Source organism: Panthera pardus, unplaced genomic scaffold, assembly GCF_024362965.1.
Source record: "Panthera pardus isolate Hobbes unplaced genomic scaffold, ASM2436296v1 HiC_scaffold_6, whole genome shotgun sequence".
Taxonomy (NCBI): domain Eukaryota; kingdom Metazoa; phylum Chordata; class Mammalia; order Carnivora; family Felidae; genus Panthera; species Panthera pardus.
Window position 1 is genome coordinate 11193357 of NW_026526991.1, and position 19062 is coordinate 11212418.

The window sequence follows — 19062 nt, forward strand, 5'->3', positions numbered from 1 at the left end:
TGAATGGAATGAAACACGGTTGGATTGAATGGAGTGGACAGGATGCAATTGGAGCCCGTGGCACCAAAGATGATCTCGGTAGGACACAGGTGGCCTCCCTACCTCAATCTCAAACGTCACTGACTCTTCCAATAGCCCCCTTTTTGGGACAAAGTACTGAATTCCCTTTAGGGGTCTTCTCTGGTAATTTATCTATAATCACACTTTAAAAATTGAAGATATCTAAGTGGACTTCCTTCTTTCTTGAGTAACTGCAACTACCAAAACCTCAGGTCATTATCTGCCCAGCACAGCCGTCCCATCCCCGAGGTCTTTCCATAAACAACCTACGTTCAGTACTTCTCACCCTCTTACCTTCCAACCTGCTATTAGATCTGGATTTGTGTGAATTCTGCTCTGGCAGAAACTCAGCCTCTGTGACTCTTGACCCATCCCCTGTGCCACTCCCTCGTCAGGCCTTATTGTGTCTCTAAGAGCTTCCCATCAGACAGTCCTGCCTTGCACCCCTCTCAGTGCCAACCTTTTCTCACGGGGCTGCCGTGTTGCACGACTTCCAAGGACACCATTCACGTTGTGCTCTACGGGGTTGTGAGTGATGTCTCCTGAGCCGTGCAACACAGAGACCCTGAGCTGTCACCACAGTGATCTGTCACTCCTTTGTTCAAAAAGACCATCGGCGCTGGGATTTCCAGCTGACATGAACTCAGGCTGGCAGATTTGCTTAGGACACTCAATGAACCTACCCTCCCAGCATCACAATTTCCCCAAACCAGATCATTCTCTCCAAGTGTTCTCTGAAATTCATCATTTCCAAGACCTTGAGACATTAATTCCCATTACTCTCTCCTTTGTTTTCAAACTTGAGAGTTTGCCCAAGCCATACACACAATCTGGCAGCCGCCATCTTTAAACACAAAACCCTCCTTTGCCTGGGCTTTCTTCTCAATCCCATCTTTATATTCATTCATTCTTTCATTCAACCAATATTTTTGAACGTGTCCTGGGTGCCAACTCTTTGTTCTAGGCACTTAGGATTTATCGGTGAATAAAACAGACAAGGGTCTCTGTTTTTAGGACTCTTACAGTCTTGCAAGGGAGATACACACTCAACAAGGAACATAATAAATTAACAAAGGATAGAATGCATATAGTATTTTGGAAGGAGGTGAGTGCTATGGAAGAAAGAAGTAGATCTGGACAAGGAATTGGTCGGGCGAGCAGAGGGCAGATTGCGTTATTAAATGGGACGATCAGGGTACATCTCCTTGGGCAGAGGAGATACCATTTATAAAGAGCCTTGTCTACACTCACTGTCACCACTTCTTACCTCCCACTTATCCCTTAGCCCAGAGAAATCTGCTCTCTAAACCTTCCTTTTGACAAGGCCAATAAGGACCTCCATATGGCCAGATCTGGAGTCACCTTCCAGCTCTGTGGAAGCAGAGCTCGATGCTATTGAACGTTCTATGCTCGACACATGTTTGTGCCTCCAGGACACGACACTTCTCTGTGTTCTTCTATTTCTCCTTTATCACTTCCTTTTTCTCTGCCCATCCCTTAAGCGATGGTGTTTCCAAGGCCCATCTGTACCCTTGGCTCATCTCAAGCTGTGTTTCCCCTAGAGAGTTTCATTCGCACACATGCTGTGAAGCCCAAATCTGTTTCAGCCCTGACCTCTGGAGAGATCCACAGGCTCCTTTTTGTTCACGAAAGGTGAGGCCTTTACCCTCCTACCAGAAACTTGCTCAGCATAACTAAGGTTCAGGAATCTGGAGGGTCCCTGGGCATAGCAGGAAGAAGGCAGTGGAGGGTTTGGGTTAGGGCCCAAGGTCTGGGGTAAGAGAAGGAACAGAAGGCTTGTGGTGGGTGCAGAGACCCTGGAAATACGGTCACAAGCCCAAGGAAAGACACCATCAATGAGAGCTCCTCGGGCTGAGAATGGCCATTTTTGATGATGCTGGCCTGTTCTGTGCGGACTCGATCTTGGAATTGTGGCAAAGGCAGGATGCCTATATTGTCTTGAGCCCCAGCACAAGATGTTAGGAGAAAGAACACCTTTCTCTGCTTATCCTAGGTTCCTGCCTTCTATGATTTCCCTTGGGAAGCCATCTGGTAGAAGGAGCACATGTGACAGAGCAGACATGGAACCACGTGACTTATTATAAACACCAACATGACCAGTCATCAGGAGGCACAACGAATCAGCTCAACCCTAAGTGTGTCTCGGGCCCCAAGCTCTAGTTAGATGTTTGTAGAAAACACCATTGTCTTTGGCCAAATCATGTTGATTTTCTACATATCCTTCGATACACAAGCCCATAACTAATTATCACCTAATTCACAAGGAAAACAAGCCACCATGGGAGACAGCAAACAGAAACAACAAACAATAGCCATAAATCCCCAAGAACCAAGACTGTGGATCAACCAGATCTTGGATATAAGATACATTCCTGTTCCCAGTTCCAAGAAGGCAGAACTTGATTGGTTTAAACTACTCATGATGATTCTCCTCTTGTCAGCGATTGGCTTAGAAAGGGGCGTATGTGGTCAGTCTGCCCAATGAGGCATGTGGGTAAACCTTTCCTTGTGAGGAAAAATATCATTCTTGCATCTGGACATGCCCCCAGGCCTCTGCTAGTGACATCTGGGGCCACCCTAGCCACCATCACCCACATTCTGAGCCGTTAGAGCAGGAGGAGGGGAAGCACATGAGTTCATGATGAGGTTGAGGCCCTGAGACCTGTTGAGATTCACAGGGTGCTGCCCAACCCCCAGGCTCTTTATCTTAAGCTTAGCTACTTTCAGTGGTTTTTTTTTTTTTTTTTTTTTTTTTTTTGGTTGCTTGCAGCTGACAGGGCCTCACTGCACTCCCTTTACATACTATATATTCTTTCCCCTTTGTGACGTCTTTGTTTGTTCCACAAACCCTCCCAGGTCTTCTCCTAGGGTGATGTCAACCAGGCCTTTTCTGCTCAAAGTGTGGTTCCTGGACAACCCCCAGCAGCACCACCTGGCATCTGGTCAGAAAAGCAGGATCTCAGGCCCCACTGCAGACCCAGGGAACCAGAATCCACATTCTAACGAGATCCTCAGGGGATGCGTGGGCACATGAAAGCTAGAGGAGCAAAGGCTGATGCCACATATTGCCTCACCTTGACAACGGTCTCTGTCATCTGTATTTGACTTTTCTCCCTAAAACGCATTTACCCCAGGGCAGCCAGAGTGGAGCATGTGCAGGGTGGCCCTGAGTAAGTTCGTTGATTCTACCTGGCCAGGCTGGAGCTCTGTTCCAGGGCCCCTCACTCCCAAAGGTAGGAGAATGTAAGCCAATCCTCAATTATTGCCTTGTTTTCTGGCCTCGCCGTGTCTTTTTTCTCCAAATGAGATCTGTCTGAAGAGCCAGGCATGACTGAAACTACTACACTTAACCTACTTAAATTAAAATCTTGAGTTTATCTGCTTAACTCTTTGATGTTTTCCTTCCTTTCTTATCACAGATTGCTCCCTCTGATCGATACCTGAAACCTGCCCCAGCATTTCAGCATTTCCTGCCTGGGGCTCAGATGCAACCCCTCTGCCCTGAGACCTCCAGTAGTTCTGCCCCCAACACAGCCTTGTGCAAAGGGGGCCATGGGGGCACTACTGCCGGCCCGTGTCCATCCCAGGGACATCATTTCTCCAGGCCCACTTTCCCCCAAGGATAGATCACTGGGTTGCAAATTGGTCTTTCCCACCTTGGAAGCCTTGTGGCTGGTGTCATGGAGGCACAGACCATGGTTGCAGGTTTCCATGCCTCCAAAGCAGATGCGAAACAAACTCTCTCTCCCCAATCCACTTCAAACTCATTTCATTCCTCTGTCCTTAATTCCCCACCCAGATATCTCTTCCCATCATTAACCCTCATAGAAATGTATGAGACGTGGATCCTGGGAATAACATGTTGACATCTGCCCTACATTGGGCTCTACCTTGGAGATCTCAGATTTAGAACGTTGCCCACCAGTGACATTCCCCACCCCACATTTCTCCAAATTATTACAATGACCAGTGGGGGGGTGTCAACATCTGTGTGGAGAGGTGGTGCTAGGTAAGAACATTTTCAAAAGCAACTACAGGCCAGTCAGTTCCCTCCTGGGTCAAGGTTGCTCACTTAACTTGCTATCAATTACTGGTTCTTAAATCAGGGTTGGTATTTCTTCTTCTAGTTCCCTTCCTGGAATGTTTGGTAAATACAAGGAACTATGGGATGAAAAGTCAAAAGCAGTCACCACTCCATCTACCACTGTTGGTCTCACCAGAGAAAGAATGTTGCTGTTTTCAGTGAAGTATATAACTTCAGAATAAAGAATAGTCCTGGGGCACCTGGGTGGCTCAGTAGGTTAAGCATCCGACTTCAGCTCAGGTCATGATCTTATGGTTCATGAGTTTGAGCCCTGCATGGGGCTCCACACTGGTGGTGCAGAGCCTGCTTGGGATTCTCGCTCTCTCCTCTCTCTCTGCACCTCCTCCACTCATGCCTTCTCTCTCTCTCAAAATAAAGAAACAAGGTTAAAATTTTTTTAATTAAAAGAAATAAAAACATTTGTCATTAGATTCAGGGCCCACTTGGATAATCCAGGGTGATCTCATCTCAAAATCCTTAATTACATCTGCAAAAACTCTTTTTCCAAATAAGGTCGCATTCACATGTTTTGGGAGTTAAGATGTAAACATATCTTTTGGGGGGCCACCATTTAACCCACCACACTACGTATCCAGCACAAATTCTTTTATTAGGAATAAGTAAGTACAGACACTTCGGGGGCAATGATGGGTGTTCTTGGGAACCCACAGAGCCAAGCGTTACCGAACTGGGGAGGCAACAGGGGAGCTGCAGGTGGTTGAAAGTCTGAGCAGACTCTGGTTTCACTGCCAGCCACTCAGCAGCAGCACCTACCACCACGGTGACGACTCCTTCCTTATCTCTGTCCCTATTCCTCCTGTCAGTGCCCATGAGCACCCCCCACCTGATTCCCTGAACTATTATTCATGGTGTCCCACAGCCTCTTCCATCTCAGAGTCTCTGCTGCCTCGCTGTTTATGTCACAGTTTGGGCTCCTCGACAGCCAGATTCTCAGACAGAGTTTGGTGTTTTGCAGGGTGTTTATTAAGATGTGCCCTTGGTGGGGTGCCTGGGTGGCTCATTCGGTTAAGCGTCTGCCTTCCACTCAGGTCATGATCTCGAGGTTCATGAGTTCAAGCCCCACATCAGGCTCTCTGACTCTCTGCTGTCTGTGCAAAGCCCACTTCAGATCCTCTGTACCCTCTCTCTCTGCCCCTACCCTACTTCCGCTCTCTCTCTCTTCCACCCTCTCTCTCTCAAAAACAAGTAAGTAAAAACTAAAAACAAGATGTGCTCTTGGGATCAAAACCTGTAAGAAGGAAGGAGAAGAAGCAGGGGCTGGCAGCAGCAGCTGAGCTGTGATTCTTGATCTAATCATAGCCTCGCCCGTAAGTCTATATTTATTCTACTTTTCTTGCAAAGGAAGTGGTCAAATCCTTTGCCCAAAACTCTGCCCACTGGAGGATTTTTCCTTGCCACTGTTTCCAAGACCATTCCTATGTGGGGCTGCAGTACAGCCACAATTTCCTTTCTGCTGGCACCCACATATCCTCTGACCTATATATGAATCAAGCTTAGTGTTTTCTTCCTCCGTTGGCTTGTCCAACAGGGACCTTCCCACCCTATGCAGGCTTAGCATGAGCTAAGAGAGGAGCATTGGTGCTGACAGACAACCTGTTCATGCAGCTTGCTTATTTTATGCCTCCCAGTCCTGTTCATGCTTGATCCCAGATGGACTGCTTCCATCTGATGATACAATGCCCTGGGCCTGCCCCAGGTGTGCAGGTGTGACTTGGTGTGTTTGACAGAACCCAATTCGTGAAGGCCAGTTGTGGCCACATGGCCATGGGATGTCCCATAATCAATCAATGTCTCTGCTAGGGCCCCACAGTGTGAAAAAGATTATTTTTCAAAAAACATACAATTCTTCACTGTAGATGGCATAGCCTTGCCCAGGACTCCAGGGGTTGCCATTATGATATTCTCATTGGGGCTTGCCACATGCACCTTTCCCCACCATGGATACCTCCAGTATCATAGCTTTTGCTGAAATGTCCCTAAAGGGGCTGCCAGTTGAGCCAACAGCATCCCCAGCCCCTGGGGTATGAGTCAATTGACAGGGCATCTCAGTGGTATATCAGTGTCCACCGTGGAGTGGTTTTCAGCTTCTGCCTCACAACCAGATCCTCACTCTCTCACTATGCTTCTTTTGTTCAAGGTCATGAAAGAGAATCAAACAGACTCAGTTAATCCAAATATCACAGGTAGATAGCCAGCTGTGGGTTAGGTTGGCTTTTGAGTGTCAGCTGTAGAGAAGGCATGCTGAGGTTTGACCCCCCTCATGCTCTCATCTGGACAATGGCGACATCACCACCTATTTGCTATAGCACTGTTGGGAAAAGTCAGTGAAATTACCTATATAGCATGGTTAGCATATAGCAGACATGAAATGAGCCTAAGCTTTTTCAATTTGTTCCTTCTCTTCCCCTCGAAAACAGGAACGCTTCATTCCAACTCATTTCCTTCCTTTCAGTGCAGTTCTACTCAACAAACACACACCGTGGCAACCAAGGTCTGTTGTATTGTCTACAGGTTTGCCTTAGCTGCTTTCATGATCACCCCAATGATGCCCATCTCCTGAATATTATATTCACGCAGTCCCATCCCACGCTGCAGCAAGGCTGGTCTGTCTGACTGATGGAAGAGAGCAGGAAATGGTGTGTCATTTCTGATATAATAGACACTGCGGTTTCCATCTTGGCTCACTCGTTCTCTCTCACTCTCTCTCCATCTCTCTCCTTATACACCTCCAACCCCCACCTTGATAGATCACTTTGGAGAAGCCAGCTGCCATGTTATGAACAGCCCTATGGAGAAGCCCGCATGACAAAGAGCTGAAGTTGTGCCAGCAAACATATGAACCAACTTCCAAGTGGATCCTATAACCCCAGTCCAGCCTTCAGATGAGTGTAGCCCCAGCCAACTGCTTAAGAGATCCTGAGCCAGAACCACACAACTAAGTTGCTCTCAAATTTCTGACTCATAGAAACTTTGAGACTATGTTCATTGCTTTAAGTTGCTAAACACAATAGATAATATCTATATTGTTTTCACCCTATTTCTTCTCTTCTAACCGAACCATTATTTTTTTAGGTCTCTAAGAGGATCTCTTGTGCTCAAGGAAGGTGGTTCTTTACTGCAACCCTTAAGAAGAACCTTCATTTTAAAAATAAAATAACGAAGAAGAAAAACGATTTCATAAAGCAGTTCTGGAAGTCTCCTTCTATTTGGGAAGTGATTAGCTTAAGGATGAGTATTTGCCCTGTTTTGACCCAAAACAAAAAGGATGGTCTGTGGAGGAGAGCTCCTCTTTACAAATAAAAAGATCAATTTACAAGGAGATGATCTTTTGCCTTTCTCTTTTTCCCCCTCCTTCCATCATTGAACTTGGACTTGAAGCCTGGAGCGTAGCTATCTTCCAACTGTAGAGCAACAGGAAAGAGGGAAAAGCCAAGAGAACCATTCACACACTGGCCCTGACATTACCAAGGTACTGGACCAACACTGGTATCCAGATTCATTCTGTATACATTCTGAAAAAAAAAAATATATATATATACATATATATATATATATATATATATATATATATATATTCTGATTTATTATGAAAACAAAAAAATTAAGCCATTGCAAACTAATACAACCCTAACTGAATAATATATTAAACTCCTACAACTTTTTGGGCACTGTGCAGGACACTGAGAACAGAACACCGAATAAACAGCCATGATCCTGCCTTTGTGAAGCCCAAAGTTTTGTTAAAGACAGATAATGAGCAAAAGGATGATGAACATTTCAAAGATTTGAAAAACAAAAAGCATAGCTGCTATGAGAAGCAGATAGCAGGGCTGTCTGGAGATTTAGGGAAGGCACCCTGAAGGAGGTTTCATTTAAACTGAGGGTGGGCAGGAGTTGTTTGGTGAGTGGGGGAAAGTGTTGGATAAGAGTCTCTGAGAAGAGACATTTGAGGAATTGGGAAGAGCAGGGAGTGGAGCCCAGAGAGGGAGAGGGGAAGAATGGGGAGTCAGGAGATGGAGATATGGTAGCAGCTCAGGTTCTGAGGGACTTTGGAACGACACTAGGAATTTGGAGCTTTATCTTATAGGCACTGAGAAGCTATGCGAATTTCAGGCAGAGATTAATATGATCAGATTTGATTTTTAAGCAGGTGGCTCAGGTTGCCATGCTGAGAATAAACTGGGGATGGGGACATCACTGAGCAGGCGATCGCCAGGAAGAAAATGATGCTGGTTGGGACTTTGATGGTGACAATGAAGAGAGAAGAGTGAGTAGATTTGTGGCATATTTAAAGGATAGAACCACAGTGTCTGGTGATGGTAGCCCCACATTTCTGGGAGGGGTGGCTATCAGCCAGGTGGATGGAAGGAGGGCAGCAAGTCTAGGAGAGACGCAGCCTCGGAGGGCAGTTGCTATTGGCCAGTGCTGAGCCCTACACATGGAAGATGGTCTTTCAGGACTTGTGGAAGGAATTGGCTTTCCTGGCAGGAGAAGCTGGTCTGACATCCTGTAGCTGGAGAATTTATGTTCTGAGACCTGATGATCCTACCTCCTCCCTGCCCATGCCCCTCAATGGACAATCTCGGTGGCTTTGCCCTGCACCACTCTTCCAAGGCCAGAAAAGCACCCAACGTACATTTCCTCACCAGCAGGGCATTCCGACCCCAAGATCGGGAACTGGAGATGAAACCCAAATCTCTGCCCTGAAACCACCTGCTGTTTTTCAAGGGTGGGCAAGGTGGTAAAGGAGATACCAGGAACTGAACCGTGTGGTTTGAAGTCATGAGGAAGATAAGGGCCCGTCAGCATTTCATCTGTGCAGAGACAGATAAAACAACCGCCCTCGAGTGCGGAGTTGCAGGAAAATCCCTGCCTGATAAGCTATGCTCCCTTCTGAACGATGGGTCTGTTTTTCCGGATAGAAGTGTGCAAAGCTAAGAGATTTCAGGCAATTACCGGTGGCAGGCAGTAATAGCTGCCCAAGAAGAGGGGTGTCCCCACCTCAGGCTGATTACAGTGACAGGGAAAGCAGGTTTGTTCTGAGGGACAACAAGGGAGTCAACAAGGGGGATGGGACCCATGCCTCTGGGCTGGGGCCTAGAAGCAGCAGGATTATGGGGGCCAGTTGGGGAGGGGCAGGACAAGGCAGGCCTCCATCTTGAGCTTAAAAAATTTTTTTTTAAGATTTTTTTTTAGAGCAATCTCAGGTTCGCATGAAGATTGGGAAAATACAGAGATTTACCATTACCCCCATACCCCACTCCCACCTCCTCTCCCCACTATCAACATCTTCCACCAGAGTGATACGCTTGTTACAACTGAGGAACGAACTTACAGTGACACATCATTATCACCCAGAGTCCACAGTTTACATTGGGGTTCACCCTTGGTGTTTTACATCCTACGGGTTTGAATAAATGTATAATGATATGCATCTGCTATTACTGTATCATAGAGAATAGTCTCCCTGCCCTAAAAATCCTCTGTGCTCCATATATCATCCCTCTCCCAACCCCTTGCAGCCACTGACCTTTTTACTGTCTCCATAGTTTGGTCTTTCTTTCTTTTTTTTTTTTTTTTGGAGAAGTTTTTATACCCCTTGTCTCCTTTTAATTTTGCCAGAATGTCCCATAGCTGGAGTCATACAGTATGTAAACTTTCCCAATGGGCTTGGCTCACTTAGTTTAAGTTTTCCCATGTCTTTTCATGCCTTGATAGGGCATTTCTTTCTAGAACTGAATGATATTCCATTTGTCTGGATTACCACAGTTTATTTATCCACTACTGAAGGACATCTTGGTTGCTCCCGAGTTTGGGCATTTATGAATAAAGCTGCCACAAACAACTGTTTGCAGGTTTCTGTATGAGCATACTTTTTTTTTTTTTTTTTTTTTTACTCCTTTAGAAGAAACCCTCAGACTGCTTGGTGAGCGGCTGCACCATTCTGCGTTCCCACCAACAATGAATGAGCATTCCTGTTGCTGCACAACCTCACCAGCATTTGGTGTTACCAGTGGTCTGGATTAGGGTCATTCTAATAGGTGCGTGGTAATACCTCATTGTTGTTTTAATTTGTGTTTCCCTGATGCTATATGATGCAGGCCATTTTTAATATGCTTCCTTGCCATTTGTATATCTTTGGTGAAGTCTGTTAAGGACTTTGACCCATTTTTAAAATCAGATTGTTCACTTGCTTACGGTTGAGTTTTAAGAATTCTTTAAATATTTTGGAGAACAGTCCTTTACCAGAGGTGTCTTTTGTAAGTACTTTCTCCCAGTCTGTGGCTTGTCTTCTCGTTCTCTTGACACTGTGTTTTGCAGAGCAGAAGTTTTTAATTTGAATGAAGTCCAGCTTTCAATTATTTCTTTCATGGATCATGCCTTTGGTGTACCTAAAAAGTCATCACCAAACCCAAGGTCATCTAGATTTTCTCCTATGTTAACTTACAGGACTTTCTTAGTTTTGCTTTTAACATCTAGGTCTATAATCTATTTTGACTTAATGTTTGTGAAGAGTGTAAGTGTAAGGTCTGTGTCTAGATGATTCTTCTTCTTCTCCTCCTCCTCCCCCTCCTCCTCCTCCTCCTAGAATGTAAATGTCCAGCCGTTCCAGCACTATTGGTTGAAAAGACTGTCTTTGCTTCGTTGTATTGCCTTTGTTCCTTGTCAAATATCTGTTGACTATATTTATGTGGGTTTTTTCTGGGCTCTCTATTCTATTCCATCAATCTATTTGAATATTTTTCCATTGATACCACACTATCCTGATTTCTGTAGCTTTCAAGAAGTCTTGAAATCAGCTACTGTCAGTACCTTAACTCGTTCTTCAATATTGTGTTGGCTATTCTGGGGTTTTTGTTTCTCCATGTAAACTTTAAAATCAGCTTATTGATATCTACAAAATAACATCCTGAGATTTTGATTGATATTGAATTGAATTCATAGATCAATTGAAAAGAATTGATACAGTGACAATATTGAGTCTTCCTATCCATGAACATAGAATATCTCTCTCCATTTGTTTAGTTATTATTTGATTTTGTTCATCAGAAGTTTGTAGTTTTCCTCATACAGATTCTATATATATTTTGTTAGATTTACACCTAAATATTCATTTTTATAGGTTCTAATGTAAATGGTACTATGTTTTTTATTTTAAATTCTACTAGTTCATTGCTAGTTATAGGAAAATGATTGACTTTTATATATTAACCTTGTATCCTGAAACCTGTTTAATCACTTATTTCCAGGAGATTAAAAAAATTCTTTCAGATTTTCTACATAGATGATCCTGCCATCTGCAAACAAAACAGTTTTATTTCTCCCCTCCCAATCTGTATACCATTTATTTCCTTTTCTTGTCTTATTGCATTACCTAGAACTTCCAGTACAATCTTGGAAAGGGGTAGTGAGCAGAGACATTCTTGCCTTGTACCTGAGAAACTTCAAGTTTCTCGTCATTAAGTATTATGTCAATGGTAGGTTTTTGTAGCTATTCTTTATAAAGTTGAGAATCATCTAGAGCTTTTTAGGAAAGGGACTCTGGCATGGAGAGGTATGTGGGAATTCAGCTACCAGGCATAAGTGGGCCCTTGCTCTCAAAAACAAGGCTAGACCCAGGGGTGAGAACAGAGTCTCAAGGAGGGTTAAGGAACAGCTGTGACCCTGTGAATCCCTCCTGTCTTATATCAGCTCTAGTCCTAGGGCTGATAATGGATCTGAGCCTCCAGCTGGGGAATGAGCTCCAGTGGCTCAGCCATGGGAAAGGAGGACCTAGGAACATTACTGAGAACTCTGTTCTGAGGGGTTGAAGGCCACACCCCAGGCAAGAATGCAAGGACCTCTGGGAGGCATCTCAGAGAGAGACCTAGACAGACAGATCCTCCTAGTGTGACTCAAGGCCTAAAACTGCCTCTGACTGAGCACAGTCTGAGGGTGGAGGTGCGGATAGAGGAACCAGAAGAGGTGGGTTTAGAGTGCTGGGTTCAGAGAAGGCAGGCTGGGATAAGAACTTGCACAGTCATGGTGAACCTAGAGCACTAGCCCTGGTTGGGGAAGCTGACAGAGAGATGAGAGGGAGCTTGAGGCCCACATGGCCCCTTTCTCCACCCTGGGAATTGCTACCCCACCTGACCGTTGCAGGGATTTGTCTGCAACTCATGGAGTTCTCAGACTCTGTTCTCAATTTCAAATGCATCTTCCTTGCATGAGATTTTCCTCCTCTCTAGACTGCTCCCCCCACTTCTTGTGTAACTGTTTCCTTTGAATTGACACATTCTTGAGTATGACAGAGGAAGTGGTGAACATGTGTCTTGGGGTGATTAGTATGTAAGTGGGGGTGCTGACTGGACACACGCATTCTCTCACACCGGACAGTCTCAAGTGACGAAGCAGGGAGAGGTCGGGATTTGGTGGGGAGGTAGATGAGGACAGCTGAGTAGTTTCAGTCTGTATGGGGTCAACAGCCCTGGGGTCCAGGGCCATCCATCAGCCCTTGTGTTCAAGGCAATCAGGGTCTCCCCCATCTGGGAGCTGCCCCAGAAACCTGACCCCAAGCATCGCTCCTTCCTTCTAGCCCAGTCTTCTCTGCAAGTGCTTCTTTTGTAGGTTCCTACTCCCTCTTCAGCCTCAGGGGTTCCTGTTTCCCCCACACCCACTAAGTCAGGATGCTTCAAAACTTCCATGATGACATTCTACATTCTTAAGATTTTTGTTTTCCTGATTGTAAGAGAAACATGGGTAATAATTCTGGTTCATTGAGGGAAGTCACAAAGGTTCCAGAACTTACATACACCCTGCCCTTACCCTGCACAGAATGGTCAGTGGTGCCCAGTGATGCTGATTCTGCTTTGATGGCCTTGGGGGAGAATTCCTGTTCTTTTGTTTCCATGAGGAGGAAACCCACTCACCTTAATGATTCTTGAGAGAGCAAGCTGCTAAGGAGGCTTTCCCTCCCCACTTGGCACTGAACTACGGAGAGTGGAAGAGGGGGCGGCTGTCTGGTGGTCCTAGGCTAGTTGGAACTGGTTACCACCTTCCCCAAGAGACCATTAGGGTAAGCCCAACACATCAACTTCCTGGGTCACCCCAGTCATTGCCAGAAGTCCAAGCCTTTATCTCAAAGGGCTCTGTATACTTCCTAATCATACGTCTGTCTGACCCCTCAGCTTTTCTAAACACCTCCCTGTATCCATGGGAACTCATGGTCTAGCAAAGGCCCACTGTCTCTTGGTCTCTTTGTTGACTGTTCTCTTTACTCTTGTTATGGGTTGGATTGCATCCCCTCAAAATTCATATGTTGGAGTCCTAACCCCCAGAACCTGAGAATGCGACCTCATTTGGAGATAGAATCCATACAGAGTTAGTAAAGTTAGACTGGGGTAATTATGGGTCAAATGGGCCTCTAATCCAATATGACTGGTGTCCTTATCAAAAGAGGAAATTTGGAGACAGACACGCATACAGAAAGCACCATTGTGAACATGAAACATGGCCTTCTGCAAGCCAAGAAGAAGAGAGAACAGACGCTTCCCTCACAGCCCTCAGAAAGAAGCAACCTTGTTGACACCTTGATTTTCAACTTCTGACCTCCAAAACTGAGACAATAAATTTTAGTTGGCTAAGCTGCCCATGCTGTGGTACTTTGTTGGGTCAGCCCCAGGGAACTACTATAGCTTGACCTCTGACTCGAACCTCTGACTCCTCCCCTGAGGACATGGTAGCTCTCTCCAGCGGGGGATGGTTTCTCCCCATTCCTTCCACAATCCCAGTTCATTTGAAGTTCATGACACAGAGTCTTCTGTGCCCTTCTGTGTTGCTGGCATCGCCAGTGCTTCAGTCAACCCCCGCCAATCACTGCTGACTCGAGCACGTGGCTCACTCCTGCCCCCACTGCCTCAGGTGGTCACCATTTCACAAGATGGAACCATCCACTCCTTGGCTCCCTGGCCATTCCTTCCTTTGGTGGCAGAGCTGTGACTCAGAGCCTGTTTCTTTCCACAACACTGCAGCCAACAGTTGAAGCACATGGATTCTGTAGTCACCAACTAGGGAGTTGATTTCTGGCCCTACCACCTAGAGCTCCGAGTCCTTGGACAAGTCTTTTAACCTCTCTGAGTGGGTTTCAGTGTTTGTCTATAAAGTGAAGGTGATACCCGTATCTATTTTACGGCGTTGTTTTGAAGACTAAATGAGAAGTGCAAATAAGGAGTGACATGGTACCTAATACACTCATAATATGTGCTATTTTTCATTGTTATTATTTCCTGGAAATAAGGGCAGTTGAGCACAGAGCACTTTGTAACCCAGGAGGATGGGAGCAGAACAAGAGAGGACAATCCATGGGATTGTCTACTTGATCACTTTGTATGTTAGTGGTAGACTTCGGTCTGGAATACTGACGCTCTAAGTGCCAGACAATGACTTCTAGGTCTTATACAGTAAATGTAATTAATATAATAATTATTCTAGATTATAGTAATTATAATCCAGAGACAGAGATTACACCAGTCATTTGACCTGAGAGATCTAAACATAAACAATTGTTAATTAAGCATCTGGCTTTATCTGGTTTCATCCTTGGATCACCCCTGACAGGGGAGAAGGCTAGCAGTCATGGTGCCTACCAGATGGCCTCCTTCTTCCCGGGACATAGGGACAAGTGGCACTGCTTCTGGGCTTTCCCAGGTGTCTTTCTACTTCAGGCTTCAGAAATGCTCTGTCCTGTTGTGAGACTTTGGTCTCTCCATCCCACATTGGTTTTGCTTTGGTATTCTCTGCCCTCCTCTTACCCAACACACACACACACACACAGACACACACTGATCTCCAAAGTTTCTATGATTTGGTCATGGGGATTCTAGGATTCCAACTGCCTAGGTGATAGAGGTTATAAAACTTAAAGATCTGCAAGAACAAACGTTGCTTCTCAAAGGCCCCAATTTCCAAGCAGGAAGGACCTAAGGCCCAAACCAAACATCCCAACTGGTGCTATTTGGGTCCAAGTGTACATTGTTTAAATGTCATATGGGTGAACAAGTCAATCTTGTCTTACAGGAAACTCATGAGTTCTCGTCAGTCATGGGAGGGAAAGCACATAGCTTGTAAAAACCCAGTTAACAATAATATCAGTGCCTCACCATGGTCCCTGGATGGTCTTTGTGTTCCCTTACAGGAACTGTTATGGGACAGGTTGGGCAGGGGGTGCTGGGAGAGTGTGATCTGGCCCCAGCGTCTGGGATTGCCTCCAGCTCCAGCCAGCTCTCCCTGTGCCCCTATTCCCTGCCTTGCCAGTCCCCGCCTCAAAAACTTTGTTTCTCGTTAAATTTCTTTTTAGGTGGTCTTTTTATTAGGTCTGCATTTATTTGGTGGCTGCTATGTGCCAAGCAAATGAACAAGATATATCTCCTTATTCTTTTTTTTTTTAATGTTCATTCATTTTTGAAAGATGGAGAGAGACAGAGCACGAGTGGGGCAGGAGCAGAGAGAGAGAGGGAGACACAGAATCTGAAGTAGGCTCAAGGCTCTGAGCTGTAAGCACAGAGCCTGATGCAGGCTACAAACCCCCAGACCAGACTGCAAGATCAAGACCTGAGCCAAAGTCGGAAGCTTAACTGACTGAGCCACCCAGGCACCCCAATATATCTCCTTATTCTCACAAAACCCTGTGACAAAGGAAGATACTATTATTATTAGCCCATTTCACAATGAGGAAACTGAGTCTCTGACCCAAGTTACCCAGCTAAGAAGTGATAGAGAGGGGACCCATGCTTTCGCCCACATACCACAGGGTCCCCCTCGCTTTCCTACTCTTCACAGAGGCCTCCAGGCGGAGAGCTGCCTCCCTTTCCTTTTTAGCATGAACTTCCCTTCCCCCACCCCCACGGTGCCCAGCAGCACCCGCCCTTCCTTCCTCTACTCCCATTCATCTTTGCCCCTAAAGACAAACCTCTAAGCCAAGGCCATGGTCAGGGTTTACTGCGCTTGCTTGCAGGGAAATGGAACATTGACCAGAACTGCAAAGGTGGAAAGTCCCAAAGTTTTCAGCTTGGGAAGAGCTTTGAATCCCTCCCAGACACCAGTGCTGACTTGGACTCCTGCCCGGCCTTTCTTCTCCAAGGCCAGCCTCCCCAGTCTACAGCCTCCCCCTGCCCTATCTTTCAGGAAAGCCTCCGCTCCGTCACACCTGTCAGCTGGAATGTGGAGGAAACATACTGTCGTTCAATATGTTCTTAGATGGCCTATTGCAGCCTTGGGCACTCCCTCTGGGAAATACTGGCATCATCCAACCATTGCAGAGAAGGGAAATACCATCCTCCCTCCTGACCCATCGGGAGCCAGGAAAAAAAGAACTGATCAGTGTCACGTAACATCTAAAAAGGTACAAAGTGACCCAAGGCAGGGAGGGAGTGAATGCTCTTAAAATAATTTAATTCACACAAGATGAAGCTTAAGTTCTGAAAGCTGCAGAATATGAACTTCCCATGGAAACCAATTTTTAAACTTTTAATCTAAATTATATCTTTAATGTCATACTTGATGCATAGATAAGAATATGTGTAATGTTTATGTAAGCTATAAAGTATAATATGACAAACAGCTGAGAATGCATTGCTCAAACCCAAGTACTAGAATGTAGTAACAGTCATTTGTATGTTTCTGTCTTCTTCCCTCCCAGAAGTAACCACTCTCCTGAATTTTGTGTTTGCTATTTGTGGTTCATAGGTTTTGAGCTTTATGAAAATAGAATCATATCTTTGGAGACTAGATTTCTTCTTTCAATTATGTTTCTGAACATCATTCACGTATTTAACGTGTGTTTCACCATGGTGTTGTAATTAATGGATGAAGCTACTGTTCTCTCTGGACTGGCGTTTGGGTTGTTTACATTTGTGGGGGTGGTTTGCAAAATCATCTTGCTTATGTCTCCTGATCACATGCAACAGATCCTTTTGGGATCACAAAGCACATGAATGTTCAATGTTACAAACTAATGGCAAACAGTTTTCCAAAGTGATCGGATTGATTTCCATTCCTCTTATTTCTACTCAGTGTCTTTTCATATATGTATTGACTATTTATTTTCTCTTTAGTGGAATACTTATTTATGTTTTTGCCCATTTTAAAATATACTTGTCTGTATTTTTCTTATCGATATGTGGGAAGTCTTTATATATTCTGAACACTAATCTTTTGTCAGTTATATGTCTTGCAAATGTTTTCTAGAATTTGGCTTAGGTTTTCCCTTGTGTTTTTGATGAGCAGAACTTCCTAAGTTTAATGTAGTCAAATGTATTAATATTTATTTATTTTTGTTCTGCTTAAGAAATCCTTCCCTACCCCAAGATTAGGTAAATAGTATCCTATATATCTTCTCAAAGTATTGCTTTTCCCTCTTATGATTTAATACATCAAGAATTGCCTTTTGGGATACTTTGAATTAGGGATTTAATCTCTTTTGTGTTGGGTTTCTATATGGTTGAGCAATTTGTCTATGCACCATTTCAAAATTTTGTTCCTGGTTTCCCCCACTGATTTGCAAAAGTACCTCTTTCACATATCAAATACCATATGTGCATGGTATTTCTGGGCTCTCTATTTTGTTCCACCGCTAAACTGTAAATTCCTGCACTAATATCACACTGTTTTACATTTCCATTGCTTTATAAGAAGTCTTGCTCTGTGGAGGGCATGTCTCATCACTTTATTCTTCTTCAGGAGTACATGGGCTAATACAAGTCCCTTACTTTTCTACATAAATTTTAGAATAAATTTATGAAACTTTAAACAAACCAACAAAAACAAACAAAATAATTATTGGAGTGTTTTTTCTAATTGCATTCAACCCATGAATATCTGTGGGTCAATGAGAAGAAATGACATCTTTGTACGCTATTAGCTTCCTATCCATGAACATGGGCTGTCTTTCCACTTATTTTAGTCTTTAATCTTTCAGTTGAGTTTTGTAATCTTATGCATACAGGTCTTGTATACCGTTAGATTTATTTCCAAGTAGCTGAAAGATTTGGTTGATGTTGTGAAATTCTTTTCAGATTGTTTATTGTTGATATGTAAAAAGGCAATTAACTTTAGTATTACTATAATCTACCACATAGATAAACTCTATTATCAGATCTAATAATTTGCCTATACATTTTATTGGGTTGTCTATAAAGACAATTATATCAAATGTGAATAATGACAGATATGCTTTTGCCATCCAGTCCTTATACTTTAATTTCTTTTTATTGCCCTACTGAGTTGGCTAAGACTTCTAGTGTTGCATAGATGGGCAGCAATGGGTGTTCTTGCCTTCTTTCTGTCTTTTGAAGAAACTGCTGCTAATATTCCAATATTTTCATATTAAGAATGATGTTTGCTGTAGGTTTTCTTGAAGACAGGCTTATGAGTTTAAGAAAGTCTCTTTATTCCCAGTATACTAAGAGTTGTGCAAATATGTGAATACTCGTGTGATTTAAATCGTGAATGGATCTCCAATAGTTTCAGTTTCTTTTTCCCACATCTGTTGGGGTGACCATACAGTTTTTGTCCATTAATGTTAGGCAGTGGTGAACATGTATAGAGATTTAAATGCTAGACCTCCTTCATATGCCTGACTTAAACCTAATGTAGCCATTTGTGTTCTCTTTTTTTTCTTTTTTGCACCCTGCTGAATTTCATTGCTAAAATGTTTATCTATATTCATATATGTGATTGGCTTATACTTTTTACTATTTGTACTATCTTTGTCTGTTTGGACACCAAGATAATTCTGGCTGCATAGATGAATGGGGAGGTATTTTATCTTTTATTTCCTGGAAGGTTTTTTTTTTTTTTTCCAAGTAGCATGATCTGCTCCTTGAATGTTTGGTAGAATT